This window comes from Megalops cyprinoides, chromosome 20 (assembly GCF_013368585.1).
Source record: "Megalops cyprinoides isolate fMegCyp1 chromosome 20, fMegCyp1.pri, whole genome shotgun sequence".
NCBI classification, from domain to species: Eukaryota; Metazoa; Chordata; class Actinopteri; order Elopiformes; family Megalopidae; genus Megalops; species Megalops cyprinoides.
Window position 1 is genome coordinate 1,633,594 of NC_050602.1, and position 16,872 is coordinate 1,650,465.

Below are 16,872 nucleotides of genomic sequence, written 5' to 3' on the forward strand. Positions count from 1 at the left end.
TCACAACCTTTACACTTCAATTGCATGGAAATTCTGAAACATACTGAAACTAACTTTGTTTTATAGCAGCTTGGACATAGCTTTAATCAGCAAGCTGTAGTGCTTGTAACACTCTTCAGACAGTCAATTCTGGTAATGCTTTTCAAAAAAGTCACACATGTTGAAAGGTCCCAACATCTAACACATTGTGCCAATTAAATATCCAGTGCACCAGTGGCTGTGATAACTTTAAGTATCAGCTTATAACTCTGCACCTAAGTAAGTGTGGCTTCCTATGTTTATACCTTAAATGAAGAAATGCTCAATGTGCTTTCATCTCAGAAAACATCAAGATGATTGGAATTTTTCTGTATGTGAAGATTTGGTAAATGAAGTGAAGCTTCCCAATGCAGGAAGTTGTGGTTTAGCTTGGGGGAACGGTGTGCCAGAAAAGATTTATAAGCAAAGTGGTTTTCATTTCTTGGTAGAGAGTGCGATGTAGCCCCCTGTGGAGTCTAGTTTAGCATATGCAAAAGTAGAAGGAAGACCATGGAGACGTTTGTGTTTCTATTTCCTCAATTGAGTTTTTCAGCCCTGAAGGAGGAAGCATTTCAAAATGCTTGGTCCAGGCGATTTACCGGTCAAAGGAGTGAAAGAAAGTAAATCTAGGTAGGTTCAAACAGTCCACTTTTGCGATTTGAGCTTTTTATTAGAAAGTAATGGGGGGTTAGCTGATACTGTATATTAGTGCAAAATGCTTTTTTTACTTTCATATTTCACAGAAATGCAACTTCCCTTTTGTCGTATTGTACAACACAGTCTGAGAGAGCCATTGTTCTCTCCTCCTTTTACATAGGTTCTTCCAAGAAATGTAATCAATACAATTGTTTTTCATGACTGTGAGGATCTTACGTTGGATATTATTCGGAAATAAGGTTCTTATTAAGTGTTTTAAGACCTTATTTAATAGCAGCAAGATGAGTCACGAAATGAGTCAGGCTTAAACCTCTTTGAAGGGTTTGTGTTGAGTGTTCTATACGTTCCCTTTAATCAGAATGAGAGCAATTGCTACACACATTTCATTGCATTCTGGTTGCATTTTCTCTGAACATGGTGTGATTCTATGAATCTCCTTAGAAACTATTTTTGTCTGCATTTTCTTTGTTCACCATGCTAAGAATTAGGCAATTTGGTGGGGGAATTCTAGTCAACATGTTCACAAAGCAATTTAAAGATTGTTTGCTGCTTTTCTGCAGGCAGGAGAGAGAAATACTAAAAACCACATAAGCTAGACATTTAACACAGGAATAATTGTTTTGATGTTGTGTTCTAGTCCAAAATCTCATTTGTATCTCAAGTGTATCCTGTGTTTGCGCCCTCACTGACTAACACAAGTAAAACAATGTTAAAATGTTCCTGTTCTGCAAACAGAATGTGTGACGTGTGCTCTGTGTTGTTCAGAGCCAGAGAAGCACTCATTGTAAAAAAAAAAAAAAGACCTTGCTCTCTGCAGTCATTCTTGTCCCCAAAAAACAGCCATTGGCCATTTATGAAAATGGCCAACCAATGGCTTTGCTCAGCAGTGTCAAGCTTTTTTTAATGATTGTTCTTTGCATGTTGTTTCACATTTGGGCCTGTCTCTATTGTACAGCACTTTGTGACAGTTTGAGTTGTTAAAATATGCTGTAAAAATCAATTTAACTTTATTTGATTTCCATGTGAGGCATCCTCCAGTCCTCTCACTGGTTCAAACTGTGCAGGTGTCTTGTTAAATATTAAGAATCTGAGGGTGCAAAAAGAGAAAAGTTAAAAAGTATGAAACTCAGCCATTTTGTTTCCCCTCAGATGTAAAGATGGGGAGAAGAAGAGCAGACTGAGCCTGCTAATGACAAGGTCGGGGTCCCATGAAAACGTGAGCCCAGAAAAGAAGCCAGCAGCCAAGAGCCCTGTGTAAGGTCTTCCCCAAAATCCATACCAGTAGAGAAAGTGGGTCTGTCAGAGGAAAATGTTTCCCTTACAACAGTAGCATTTCCTCAACATCTCCATTATACATAAACATACAAATGTGTAATAATGTGAACTTGCAGGCTTGTTAGTAGCAGCCTATGTCTCCCCCTGTTTTCTGGACATTCTTTTTGGTTTAACTGATAAAGGTTTTCAGAGGTTCTAAACTGGTAGCTTTAGCGTTTCTGAAAACTGCCAAGGACAGTCTGAATACAAAGCCTGGGGGAATGTACATAGCTGAATGTACCAAGCACATAAACTGGATTTTTAAAACAGCTAGTCCATCCAACCAATCTCTTTTCCTGAATTTGTGTTAACTCATAGAACCACTCTATTACTGGTGTTTTTCAAGAGGATTAAAAACATGAACTTTGATCAAAATTGACATTGGTTTTTACATTAAGACAATAACATCATCTGTACAGAATCATCCCAAAGGTACTGTTGCAGCTTTGGGTAAAAATATAATCTCGTGGCTTTTGTGATGAAATTATAGCTGTATCACTGTATGGCATTCCCTTTTTTTAAGAAAAATGGCTATGTGGTGATGGACGTTTTACGGCATTACACCAAATATCTGAAAGCAGGGACTGGAGATGTGTGTATATCTTAACACAATGCATAATCAGATACATTTTGGAGCAGCACAGTCAAAGCCTGAATACAGATCATGACTCATACACTATTTCTTTCTTTGCCACTATTTGAATAAATCTCACACAAAAAGTAATGCTGGGCAAGTATATTATACCATTTAAAGCCTTTACCAGATGCAGCCTTTAAGCCCTTTTACAGGTAAACAGGTAAACAGATAAGCCATTTACAGGTAAACAGCAAAACAATATTAGATCATAACAAGCCTACAATGTGATTGAATTCCCACCACCCACCCCCATCCCCCACCCTCCGAAAATGGCCACTGTGGCTCTGTAATACTGAACGGGAAAGGGCTTTCATCCATAAGCATTGGCTGCAATATAAGGGAGAAAGTGTGTGTTCTAATGGTGGAAAGCAAGAGCGGCTAGAGTGTTAATGTATTCACCATTTCATTTCTGTGCTTTTTTCAGTATTCCTCCAGAGGAAGCCTTGAAATGGAGTGATTCCTTCGAAGAACTACTAAGTAATTCAGGTTAGATATATATATATATATAGAAGCTCAGCAAAGTGGTTGCCGTTGTAACAATACTTTATATCTATGTCAGTTTTTTTGTCTTTTTTTCGCTTTAACATTTAGAGTTAAAAGCAGATTCTGATGAATCGCACTGTAGTGTTGCCAGATATGTCACACCCTGTATATATTTTTAACAGAATGGAGGTCAGAGGGTCACATTGCATTACGCATGGCGGTAGCCAGGGAGAAAAGAAAATCTCCAGGACCTGCAGCAATTTCAATGGCTGCCTTATTAGGGAACAACAGAAGGCTGAATGTACATGAGGATGCTTATGTTTACAGTTGACTATAGATGCCCATGTAGCAAAGGGCAAGAGCAATCACTCCGCCCGGCCTCAAACCCGGGTCTACAGGGTGCCAAACCTGCAGCTTGACCGCAACACCAAAGAGCCAGGCTTGTTGGCATGGCAGTCAGAGCGCATACTCAGCCGTAGTGGCAGCACTCTGTCACACTGCCCTCCCCTTTGGGAAGCGTGCCCATGTGCTTCACGCGTAAAGGTGTACCTCATGCATTCCCCCACCGTACTTCTCCCATCCCAGGATGCCCCGCTCACTGGCGCTTCACCTATCTCTAGGGTCCCTCACACCAGGGTCAGCCTAACCTGGGGGTCCCTCATATGGCTCATACACTGGGTATACATCTGTTGGCCTCGTGGCAAGCCATCAGACTGCTGACACCATATGTAGCGTAAGGGCGAGAGCAGTCATCCCACCCAGCCTCGAACCCAGTTCTACAGGGTACCAAACTGCAGCTTTTGACCGCAATGCCAAAGAGCCAGGCTCGTTGGTATGGCAGTCAGAGTGCTAACTGTAGTGACAGCACTCTGGCACAGCCCACTAAGGCAACAAAACAGACAATTTACCTAAGGGAAATATTTCCTTTGAAGTGCAGCATGTCAGAAATGTTGCTCGAAATGAGGACAGTCCAGACTGATTCACTTCCACTTAGCAATGCCCAAGACACAGATTGTGAAAGTATAGCTAATGTAATATAATTTTGCTTTAACTCCAGAAACAGGAAAGAAAAAACCCCCCAACTTAACTGCATGACAAATGAAATTTCTAAAAACATTGCACATTTTCCATGACACAGGCAGATAAGCTATGTATGAAATGAGGAATCATGAATTATTGAGAAACAATCAGTGCACTGGTTTGTATGTAGCCATGAAATACTCAAGCAACATAGTAAAATCATATGTGCAGGCAGCACTAATCTCGTTCATTTAAATGTTTATTTTAAATTCTTTAAAGGTCAAATGTGAGCATTACTTCAAATGCATTTTCTCCTTGCAGTGTTTTCAGTACATGATTAATACTGTCACCACACTGAGGTTTTAGGTCTCATTAGAGAAAAAAAGCCCACAGAGCAGGCCTAGCCCATGTCTCACGGCCTATGACCACCTTCAAATCAGGTATTTGAAGTACGAGTGAAGAATGCTTCAGGTCAAACACGGCATGCTTTCTGTTCAGCATCATTTCACTATTTTGCAAAGAAAAGATTATGATCTTAAAGCAAACAGGAAAGTACCATACCAAGGAAAGGAGCATTGTAAGTGTAAACAGTATTTCCCAGAAACCATTCCCTCTCAGTGTTTTATCTACTCATAACAAATGCAAGCCCTTCACCTCTCAGAACATCACACATTACCTATCACAACAATTACGTATCTGTACAAATAATTACCTTCTGAGCTATTTTTGTCCTTTTCTGTAAACCTGAGACACATTTACTATGACCTTCATTAAGACCGAATTGTACAGATTATTTCAGATGGCAGTTTGGTCATTTACACTATAAAGCAAGTGAAACCAACCTCCATCTTATTCAATGTAGATGGACTAGAAACCTTCAGCCGGTTCCTGAGAACAGAATTCAGCGAAGAGAACATTGAGTTTTGGCTTGCCTGCGAAGACTACAAGAGGACCAGCTCTGAAAGCAAGCTTATTTCCAAAGCCAAGCACATCTACACTATGTATATTGACAAGGGAGCCCCAAAAGAGGTAGGAACATTTAACACTGCTGACAGGGTCATGGATCATGCCATTTTGGCTAACAACTTAAGTGTTTTGTTTGGCCAAATATATATATATATATATATATATATATATATATATATATATATATATATATATATAGAGAGAGAGAGAGAGAGAGAGAAAGCTTGAAATAAATGATAGTCTCAAAAAGATATCTGTTCCAGACTAGTGTGATCCAGTTTTTTGGAGAATGACAATTGGCCTTGAAATTTGAGTTTTCTATTTGCCACAGAGTTCATAACACTTGGCACGAAATGTAAACTCTGTTAAGGTTTTGGGGTATTTCACATATTATACAGGTAAAGAGTAAGATTCAGGACATTCCTTTGTCGGTAACTCATTTTAGGAAAAACACTGTCAGTTAGAGTTCTCTATTTCTGAGCCCTGAGGCTCACAGACATGTTCTAAATAAAAAAAACTCATGACTGTGTGAGTTTTTCTGTGTGCTTGGGCATAAAGAGAGATGAGTCATAGTAGCTTCTGAACTTTTAAATCCACGTACTTTCATTTAAAGATGAAGAAATCTACTGGAGCGTGATTATACTGGCCCTGTTCACCAGTATGAAGGAGCCAACAGAAAAGTGACACTGGCTCCTAGTAATGAGCTTGCTTGCTCATAGTGCAGCAGTGTGGTGTGGTGGTGGTAGGGAGTAGGGCCTGTAATCAAAAGGTTGCTAATTCCTAAGAGAAGGCACTGTTGTTGTACCTTTGGGCAAGGTACATACCCCAGACTTCCTCAATGAAAATCCAGCTGTATAAATGAAAAATAGCGATGCTAGATGGAAGATATGCAGGACAAGGGGGATCCTACTCCTGGAGCCCCTTTGTCCTGCATATCTTCCATCTAGCTTTGCTCCAAACACACCTGATTGAAATGACTAACATGCTCTTGATTAAATCAGGTGTGCTCAGCTAATCAAAAGTGCCACTGATGAGTTCAGTCAGGTAGGTAGAGCAGGGAAAGATGGAAAACGTGCAGAGCAGGGGGGCCCCAGGAGCAGGATTGAGAATCACCCATTTCCCCCCTTACTTTCCTAGTTTATGATGTCTAAATGGAGGGTCAACAACCTCAGCCCATGGCCAGATGCGATCGTTTTGAGCCAAGTATAAGTACCGCTGTACCCACATCAATCCTTATGCTTTGACTCTATGGAAAATTTGCTCTTTCTGTACTGAATGTGCTGTAATATTGTGATGTTGACCAAGCAGTGGTGTGTGTCGCAGGTCAACATCGACCACTCAACCAAGATGGCGATCCAAAAGAACATGGCCAAGCCCACGCGGTCCTGCTTTGATGTGGCACAGACCAAAGTCTACTGTTTGATGAAAAAGGACTGCTACCCAAGATTCCTCACTTCTGACATTTACCTGCGAATCACCAAGCGGAAGGCACCTGGCGGCACGATGTTCAGGAGGCGATCACGGTCCTGCGTTTTCAATGATCGTAGCGAGGCCGCAGCAGAATCTGGCGTCTGGATGTAGCCCTGCCTCTCTGCAGCACTTCTTTGAAACTGATTGAATGTCATCGCTGTAAGATGTCATACAAAATTTCCATGAACTTTTGGCTTTGCAGCTGTTTATTATCATGTCTTCTGATTGACATGCAGTAAGCGTAAGTGTTGTGAATACTAAAACAACAATTAATGTATTAACCTCAGTATTAGACTTATAGCTGTGCTTGAATTAATTTAATGATTTCTGATTACCGCTAACAATTGTTGAGTGTTTCCTTTGGGTTGTAAAGTTTATTTATTGCATGAGAAATATTAATGAGTAATATTCAATAAATTCTTTGAGTAGAAGGTATTTCGTTTCCTTGGAGCAATATCCAGAAATATGTGATCGGAGAGAAATTAAGTAAAAAAAATTGAATTTATATAATTTCTTATTAATATACAGTTATTAGTTATAAGTAATAGTTATTATAAAGTCATCAAGGATCCTTATAAAAGCACCCTTATAAAATACACTATATGGAAAAAAGTATTTGGCCACACCTGTTTTTCAGGGTTTGGGCTAGGCCCCTTATCTCCAGTGAAGGGCAATCTTAATGCTTCAGCATACCAAGACATTTTGGACAATGCTATGCTTTCAACTTTGTGGCAACAGTTTGGGGAAGGCCCTTTTCTATTCCAAAGACTATAAAGACATGGTTCGGTCTGCACAGAGCCCTGACCTCAACCCCATCGAGCACCTTTGGGATGAACTGGAACGGAGATTGCGAGCCAGGCCTTCTCGTCCAACATCAGTGCCTGACCTCATAAGTGCTCTACAGAATGAATGGGCACACATTCCAACAGAAACACTCCAAAATCTTGTGGAAAGCCTTCCAAGAAGAGTGGAAGGGAAGCTGTTATATTACAATGTAATGGTCAGGCTTCAGAATACTTTTGTCCATATAGTGTATTAGACACCATCAAATATGTGAGCACAAAATGAGGATTATGTCACATTTGTCAGCCCATCTACATTCACAATGTGGGGAGTAATTTGCATTTTAGGTGTGTGGGAAACCAAAACCATATTGTGGAGTCGTGAATCTTGGAATACTTGACTGACCTGGTAATTTAGCGATCTGCTGGCTCCTGTATTTTGATAATGTCTGAAATCACTCCCAGCTCTTGAGTTGGAGGTTCAAAGGATTATGGGACCTTCACAGTTAGCATCCAACAGCACAATCCAGGAATATATTTGTTTGTGCCAGTGAACAGAGACATGGTGCCATTCCCAAAATACTAAGGCTAGCCAAGATCCAGCTCTCCACAGGGCTAACAATGCTAAGTGAGGCATTACAGTATATTTCTGTGAATTCACACATGTCCAATTTGCTGTCTCCAAATCCACAGTTCCCAAAAAATCTTGTTAGACACATGCCATTTTACTGGTGATGATTGAGGTGACTTAAGGTATGTTCCAGGGCAATTTAACATCTTTTTTCCCTTATTTCCTGTGGCCCAGGAGTGATTACTTGGTGGCATCATGCCCCACAGTGAAGTGAGGGTCCCCACTGAGGCTGGACTTTGGAACTGGCCTGGAACTGCTATATTCTACTCCACCAGCTGAGAATTTGAGGTTTAAGGAGCAGCCTCTGACTATGTATGTTGTAACATCTGAGGAACCGTGGGTTACATGGCCATGAGATGTAACTTAAAATGTCATATTCAGTTCTTTAGACTATTTAGGTGAAAATGTTGTTTGTTAATAAGCAATGGCAGCAAAATAACCCCAAAGTTATACACACAGCCAACTGAATGTTCCATGACAATTATTGCTTCAGTGCATATTTGAAACTCAACAAGAATTACAGAACAAGAGGAACAGTTGTTTGATTGTATGGTTTTATTAAATCCTTATAAACCATAAACTAAAACCTTTAACATTAACTCCCTATAAGAGTCAGTTAAAAGGAAACGCAAGTTGCATGAAATACCAGCAAGCTTCTTGCATAAATATCCAGACATGCAGTAAACCTATCTATTGCATCACTGTTGCAATTTTTGGTTGGGACAGACATTTTGATAACTAATTGGCTTTGTGTCTGTTGACCAAAAACCAGTGGATATCCCATCTGATTGCAGACAAATGACTATATGTGAGATTATGTGTGGTTTGAAGACGATATCATCATTGCAATGCAGTGGCCAGCACAGAACTCCAACCTCAACTTGACCTGGAATGCAGAATTAGGGCAAGGCCAAGATGGCCTTCTTCAGTAGTGGAGTTTACTAATGCTTTAAAGCAGGAGTAGAGCACAATACCACCAGCTTTCTACCAGAAATTAGTACACAAGTCTTCAACAACTCATTGAAGCACATCTTAAGGCTAAAGGCAGGCCAACCCACTATTCATTTCTTGAAATAAACATGTCTTATTCATAACTGCCTGTGTTCCATGATTCTGGCAGGATTGTGTAGGACAGTATCAATAAAGCAATGAAAGCTGCTGGCCAAGCTCAGGACAGGATAACCATCAAGAATTTCTCTAAACAAACTAGAGAATATCGTCAATTAAGTTCTACAGAAAGAAATATTCCTGGGGAAATTCGACCATGCTAGGGATGTTACTGGAAAAAAAAAGGCAGGGCTGAATGCTGTAGTATTACAGGACTGAGAAAAACTAGAAACTTTGTTGAATTTCCCACCCACGGAGCTTGCTCATTTAAATTTATAGTATGGATAATGGCCCGTGGGTTTGCATCATGACTGAATGCAAAATGCCAAGAATGGAGGAGGAATATGATAAAAAATCCCCTACACTGGAAGTTTTGACATCCCATGTTTAATATTTTGGCCCCCAGCATTGCATTGTGCCCACCTGCTACATACACATGCCGAAAAAACACATCCTTGTAGGGGGCTCCCGAGTGGCTCAGTCAGTAAAAGCACTCGTTCTGAGTATAGACTGAACGCTACGGCCCGGGTTTGAAACCGACCGTGTCACTAGCTGACAGTGACCGGGAGCTCACAGGCAGAACACATTGGCTTCGTTCCATGGGGGATAGGGGTGGGTATGTCGGCAGGGGCTTCAGTCCCATTAGCAACACCGACCACACCTGCTGGTCAATTGGGCACCTGTGGTCCACGTGCCAAAGCTGCATATCCGACTCATCACTGTGCTAGCTTAGCTTGTGTACCGCAGTGTGAAAAGAAGCAGCGGCAGACATCACGTGTCTCGGAGGACAGTCAGGGTTGTGCAATGGGACCGAATGATAACAAATTGGACATTCCAGAATCCGGGGGAATTGGCCATTCCAAATTGGGGAGAAAATGGAAAAAGGGGAAAAAAAAACACATCCCTTTTTGGCACATGTTCCTCATTGCACATGTCCTGCCTTCCATATTCTGCTGACAGAAGGTGAGAGTGAAGACTGAGGCATACAACTTTACAACCTATTCCAGAAGTGGAGCCAGGGTCTGCAGCTGAAGAGACTCCCAGCATCCCTGGGGACAACATCAGGACTATTTGTGAATACTTTGCCACACCAACAACAAAGGCTTCTGGGGGTTTTTTGCCACACAAAACAGCACATTTTCAGTATAAAACCGCAGCAGTAAAACAATAACCAATTGCTTGATATGCATGTTTGTATAATGGTACAGTAATTATGTGTGATATGTGAAATAAAGTGTTGTTCAATACTTTGCTGGGCTGCAAGAGCACAGCAACAGTGCAGCCATGCAGTGCTGAGCGAGATACAGTGGGAGTAGTCTGGGTAGGTAGAATAATGCCAGGATCCAGACATCCAGCCATCAGCAAGAGTCTCCTGCGCTAATACAGGGGCTACAATAGAACACAGAAAAAGAATCACATGTGAGATGTCTAATGCACACACACACTCACACATCTGTAACCACCTCAGTACCAAGCTACCTCTAACTCCATTGTTTTTGTGCAGTGATACCCTGTGAAACAATTTTGAGGATGGCTGTATCTATGTAATGAAGACAGAGAGAATCCTGTGCTTTCTCGCTGTTCTGACAAACTAACAGCACCAAAAGTGCACAGCATAGTGAGCAGGGTAGTCTTATGAACGTGGGTCCAAGAGGAATTTGCAAACAATTACTGTATTGCAGGCCAATGTGACAGCAGTAGTGACCAATTTAGCAACAAAGACATAAACAACAAAGATGGAAAACAATGACCAAGCCCCACTTATGGGCAAAGAAATGATTTTGAGCATCGGACAGTTTGTGTCAGTCAAAATGAACAACACAAACACAAGACTTACAGAGGAAAATCACTTCAGCAAGTTTAAAGAAGTCAAGCTTGTAAGTAAAGAGACAGCATTTTGCATTAGGATAACCATTAATAACCATTAAGGTGCATTAGTAGCCATACAGTCAAAAGAAACAACAAGCAGTGCAGTACCAACAGTGAGTCAAGCTTTCGCTTTGTTTAGGGTTTTCCCAGACCACCACACTTAAGAGAGGGGGGTTTTTCTCCCACTCTCAGCAATGAAAGCAGGGTGGCTTTGGTTTCCTGACGCTGCTTAGCTGCAAACCCATAGAGCCTCTGCTGAAGGGGGTACATCCGGCCAGTAGCCAGTGACGTCAAACCGAATACATTCATGTATGCTGCATCTTTCTCTCAACACACGAGCTAGCTCTCATTCTTCTTGCGGCATTAGCATGCCACAGCTTTTATTTTACATTAATGGTGCATAAACAACCTATATGTATGCATTTTAGTTTACTGGTAGTATTTCTAGTGAAATTACCAGTGATCTGCTTTTTTAAGAAATCTAAAATCTTGCTAGATTTTATGGTGATGTATGTACATACAATATTGTATGTGATAGAGTATGGTCAGCTTGAGATTGGGGATTTTAATGGTGCAGAGTACATGTTCATAAAGCCCTGCAAACAAGTTAAATGAAACTGAGTGGGCATGATCTGTGCCAGAATGGGACCCTGGAGATGATTCAGTGCTGGTAGAGGGGAAAAAACAATAACTTCTTCATCAGATCCTTATCATTTCACTATAAGTTGATCACCAGGGACGGCCCAGGAGGTTTCTCACCGTTAATACAATGACAACGTAAGTACTGTGCCAATTAAAAAGCCATTCCTTATGAATGCTGTCATTCAAGCATGCAGTCATTTCAGAAAGAGGACCAAGGGAACTGAGGCCTATGTCTATCGTTCTTGAATTCCATCACCCAGCACCTAGCGATGATTGAGATGATTGGCAGACTTATGGAACATGAGGGGTTAATATCAGTAAATGCACACAATTTTCAATTCACTAAATTACTCACCTGACCAATCATGTGACATTCAGATTGAAATTACACTAACAGGCCCTGTTCCAAAATGGTAACATTTTACACTGCTGCCAAATGTTTGAAATAACTGGTTTTAATATATGTGACAGAATCATGTACATCATATTGTTGCACCTTACACTAAAATGTTGTAAAATAGAAGAACATTGACTGCATCTAATTTTTTAAGTCCTTGATTCCATTAATAATGCTGTGTGGTATAACTTTTTTCTTGTTCTTGTGCTGTAGTAGCACTGTGTGGTGTTCAGCAGATGTGGCTGGCATAGTGTAGTTGTTTTGGCACAGCTGCTGTTGGCATTAACATCCATGACTGGTGTGGCCAGCCTGGGGAACAGCTGCGATAATTAATTTCACTCACTCATTTTATGGGACAAAGGATTTGGTACCTTCCAACCAGAGACAGGTACACTCCACCCCTATCAGGTGATCACATCTCAGTGATTTTCTTGCTGTCATTTTTGGCAGTTTCTTTTTCTCCTACTAAAAGATATTTCAATTTCAGTTATGTGCAGTGTGGCTGTAATTGTTTGTTTAAAAATGCAATATTTGGCAATTCATTTGTTATGAGTGGTAAATTAAATAAAATGTGTGATTGATTTGTTGATTGATTGACCCAATGTCACCCCTTTTCCACCAAGGTGAGGCAGCCTGTGTCCTATGAAGCCAATGGAGTTCCCTGAGGAAAGGGCAGTAGCAAAATGCTAACAACCCCTCCATGTGTGTGCAGTGAGACCGCACCTCCTCCTTACTTGCTGCAGTTATCCAGAATGTGTTAGCAGCCTGTCTCAGTTGGTCACACATCCTGCCACACACAGTGCCGGACCCTCTGAGCAAAGGTGTCAGCTCAAATATCTGTTTGTTTGTTTGCTGGTTTGTTTCTGGAGGGAGAGGTGGGGGTTGTCTGCACATTCCTATGTTGTCTTCAAAAAATAAAAATGAAAAAGAATATAGAAAGAAATCTTGTCCATTTTAAAGGAGTGCAAAGCTTCTCTCTCTTTTCCCTGAGTTTATAACTGCTTCAGTAGCCTGTGAAACAGCCCTGTTGTCTGCAGCGTGGTGACTTCTGGCTCATTGCCTTCCACTTTCCACAGGTAGCCTGCCTCACATCTCTGGTGGAGCTGCCATCCAACGCTAACTTCATTTCCGCCTCTCACCACCTCCTCAACCTTCCTACTTGCAGTGGATGCATCATCAGAGCACCACGCCTCCACCCCTGCTGCTCTGCTGTCTGCACATGCTGAGTCCTACTCCTCTCCCCTCTCTAGGTGTGGCGGCAAAGCAGACTTGAGCAGAGCAGAATTGTTCTCTTTTCTCTAGTTATTTTCAGTCCCTCTCCCCTACTTCTCTGTGTCTTTGTTTCAAAGTCATGTTGCTTGGATGCCCATGCAGAACAGTTTGTGGCTCAGCCCGTAGTGCTCCTTTCTCTCCTTTCCTCTTCCCTCCAGTAAGGAAGCTCACAAAAATATATGTTGCTCCCCACAAATTGTTCTCTGAACTTTTTCCCTTCCAAACTCACCTCCTCCACCACCACCAGCCCCCCAACCTGCTTTGTCTGCTGATAACTCCCACCTCTCTTCTTCTCCACTGGGGGTTGCTGAAACTCAGAATTGACAATCAGACTCTCCTTCTGCTCTTCCCATAGGCTCTCAGTCACAGACACTACCCTCCTAGCTGGTAGGCTAACCATAACAGTTCTTCCAAAGGGTCCTCTGGTGACTAACAGCATTTCATGATGACTCAAATCATTCTTTCTCAGCCTCTGATGCAGGACATAGAATTCTCATCAAGGATTGCACTGAGAAAGCTCTTTCAGAATCGCTGTCCATTTTCTGAGGATGAACTACATCATGTCACTGGACAACATTACCCTGTCCCCCCTCCAAGACTACCAAGAACCTCACAGTAATAATCAACAATGCAGTGCTTTATAGTAACCTCCCTGCATTCCTCCAGCCCTAGCCATCTACTGTCTGAGGCTCCTCCCATTAGTTGAATGAGGTACTCCTCCTGATCAGGGCAGCAAAGCCACTCACCACCTTCTCTTGTCCTATGAAAACTCACTTGAGCTACCTGGTCCTACTTGTTTCTGAGCTTCTGTAACCTGCCTGACACCTGAAGCAATCCTAAGGGCTTTTTTTTAATAAGCAGATTAATAAGCCAGATTTCTCATGACTCATTCTTAGTATGAAAATTATGTCTAAAATTTTCCTTTCCTTTTTTTCAAAAAAGGAAAGGAACCTTTTTTGTTATTGTTTCACATTCTCAACAGGACCTTACATCAAGGTGCCAGCTGTGTGTCCAAAATGACCGAATTACAACACTATAAAGACCTGACTGTAGAATTTACAGTAAATACCTGGCAAAACAGTTGCCGATAAAGTATTGTAAAGTTTCTGTTAATTACTGGGAAAAGAATTACATTATATTACAGGATACCTTTTACAAGTTTTTGTTGTATATAAATTACAGCAATTTATTGTTGTTGTTTTTTACAGAAAAACAACAATTAATTGTAATCTAGTTTACAACATTATCTTGTATTCTATTCAAATTACAGAAGTTACCTGGCAACTAGAGTTGCCAGTAAATAGCTGTTAATACTTCACAATACAATATATTGTTGTAGAATGTTTTTACAGTTAATTTTGGTTTTTTACATTAGCAGCTTTGCAAATTATGCATATTGTGAAGCGTTTTGAATGAGACCAGGCTTGTTGTTAATCCAAAATGAATCAACATTGCATTAGATTCTCTACACCTGTTAAGTAAAACCAGAGTCAGAGCTGTAACAAAACAAAACTTTTATTAAAACTCAATACAGCTTTACAATACATATGTAAGCTTTCAGAACCTGAGGTGACTTACCTTTTTCTGAACAACTCCTAAAATCAGAGCCTGAGATACTCAGAACAAACTCACATTAACAGGAAAGATGACATTAACTTGAATATTTCAGGATAATCTTCACACCTGTCAGCCACTCAATGGAATTCAAATTAGAGTTGCAACTTCAAATTAGAGTTGCAACAGAGTCAAGCATTACTAAAACTTACCATATACTAGGCTTAAAGGCCCAATCTGAAATCAGGACCTGAGGTACAAATGTATTAAGAACAAGGTGACATTAATGTTAGAATAATGTTATTATATTATTTGCTGGTCCATGCGAGTGTAATACATCTACCAAGTCTGGTCTATTAACGCCTTCCCTGTCGTGAGAACGAGAGCTTCACCGGCATGTCACATAGTAACGTTACACATCTTACTTTAGTACTTTAGTTTAACTTAGTTCACAGAAGAGCTGTTAAATATCAGCCGAAATGAAAAGTCGTTCTTTAGGAGTCATACGAAGTCATACGTTATGATTTACATTATGATTTGTACGTTATCTGTTAAGTTGAGCAATATGTTAGCGGAGTCTCGAAAGTAGTAAGGCCAGCAGTCACTGAACTCCAACTCCAGTGTGTGTATTTTCGGAGCAACAGGCCTTCAGAGCAGTGGGCTTTTGTGTTCGGGATAATGGGCCGTCGGACTATGGGCTTTTGGTCAAATAGGACATTTTTAGAACTATTGCGGTTTCGGAATAATGGGCCTTTGGACCAATGGGCAGTCCCCCTGTTCTGCAGGCGATAGGGCTAATGCATGTAGCTAGCTTTAGCTTCACTTAAGATGGCATTAGTTAGCTAATGTTTGCTAAAAAAAAAAACAGTGCAGACTGAGCTCATGCTGAATCCCAAATCTGTCTAGGTTCAAAACACGATTTAGCTAAAATAATGGGAAATTGCAGTCACTCACACAAATAAAACAACATTGCTCTCACCAAAGAGCTGACTTTGTGGCCTTATGTTGATACTCACTGAGGTGGTGACGTTAAAACACATAGACATTAGATTAAGTCTACTACACTTACCATAGGGAAATTTCAAATGGGTTAGCTAACAATGTTTATTCACATTGTAACATTATATCCACTGTACTTTTACTTTTGATTACCATTAAACTGCTTTGCCTGGTATTGCGCTGATACACGCTCAACTTAGGTTATGTTAACTAACACATTGAATCACATTTTAATTTTGTAGGCTATTTACATTCAATTTATATATATTATGCATGAATGGATGGACACCGCTGTTGCTCCTCTGCCTCCGTCATCAAATGCTCTCATGTCAAGCTCCTCTTTCAAACCGCCTTGTGCAACGCAATCCAATATCAACAGTATTTAACTGTAATACGCATGTGATATTGGTGGATCCCTTCACGTTTACTTGTTTGGGCTTGTTTAAATCTGCAGGAAAGGTAGCAGACAGTTCTGCTTGCTGTGGTATATAGCAGACGTCAGAATGAGCAGATGTCTGGTGGAGGTTCTGAACAGCTAAGGAATTGTATGTTTTTTTTTTTTTTTTCTTTTTTCCATTTTCTCCCCAATTTGGAATGGCCAGTTCCCCGAATTTTTGGAATGCCCATGTTCGGTCCCATTGCACAACCCGAACTGTCAATCCGGGAGAGAGTGGACAAGCACGTGCCCTCCTCAGAGACACGCGATGTCACGCTTCTTTTCGCACTGCGGGCCACAAGCTAAGCACAGGTGCCCGATCGACCAGCAGGGGTCGCTGTTGCTAATGGGGCCGACGTACCCACCCCTATCTCCGGAGGAACGAAGCCAATGCATTCCGTCTGTGAGCTCCCGGTCACTGTCGGCTGGTGACGCGGTCGGGATCGTGTTCAGTCTACACTCGGAACGAGTGCTTTTACCGACTGAGCTACTCGGGAGCCTGGAATTGTATATTTTGACCATGTTTTTAAGGGACTGGGACAGTAGTGTGGTGTGATGGTGGGGAGCAGGACACAATACCCAGGGGTGGCTGGCTTGATTCACTCACACAAATAAAAC

The 16,872-nt window shown here is 41.2% G+C and overlaps 1 pseudogene; it reads left to right on the forward strand.

Annotated features, from left to right (window-relative positions):
• The first annotated feature begins 528 nt into the window (after window positions 1-528).
• LOC118795711 lies at window positions 529-6,676 on the forward strand (annotated as a pseudogene).
• Window positions 6,677-16,872: the final 10,196 nt, after the last annotated feature.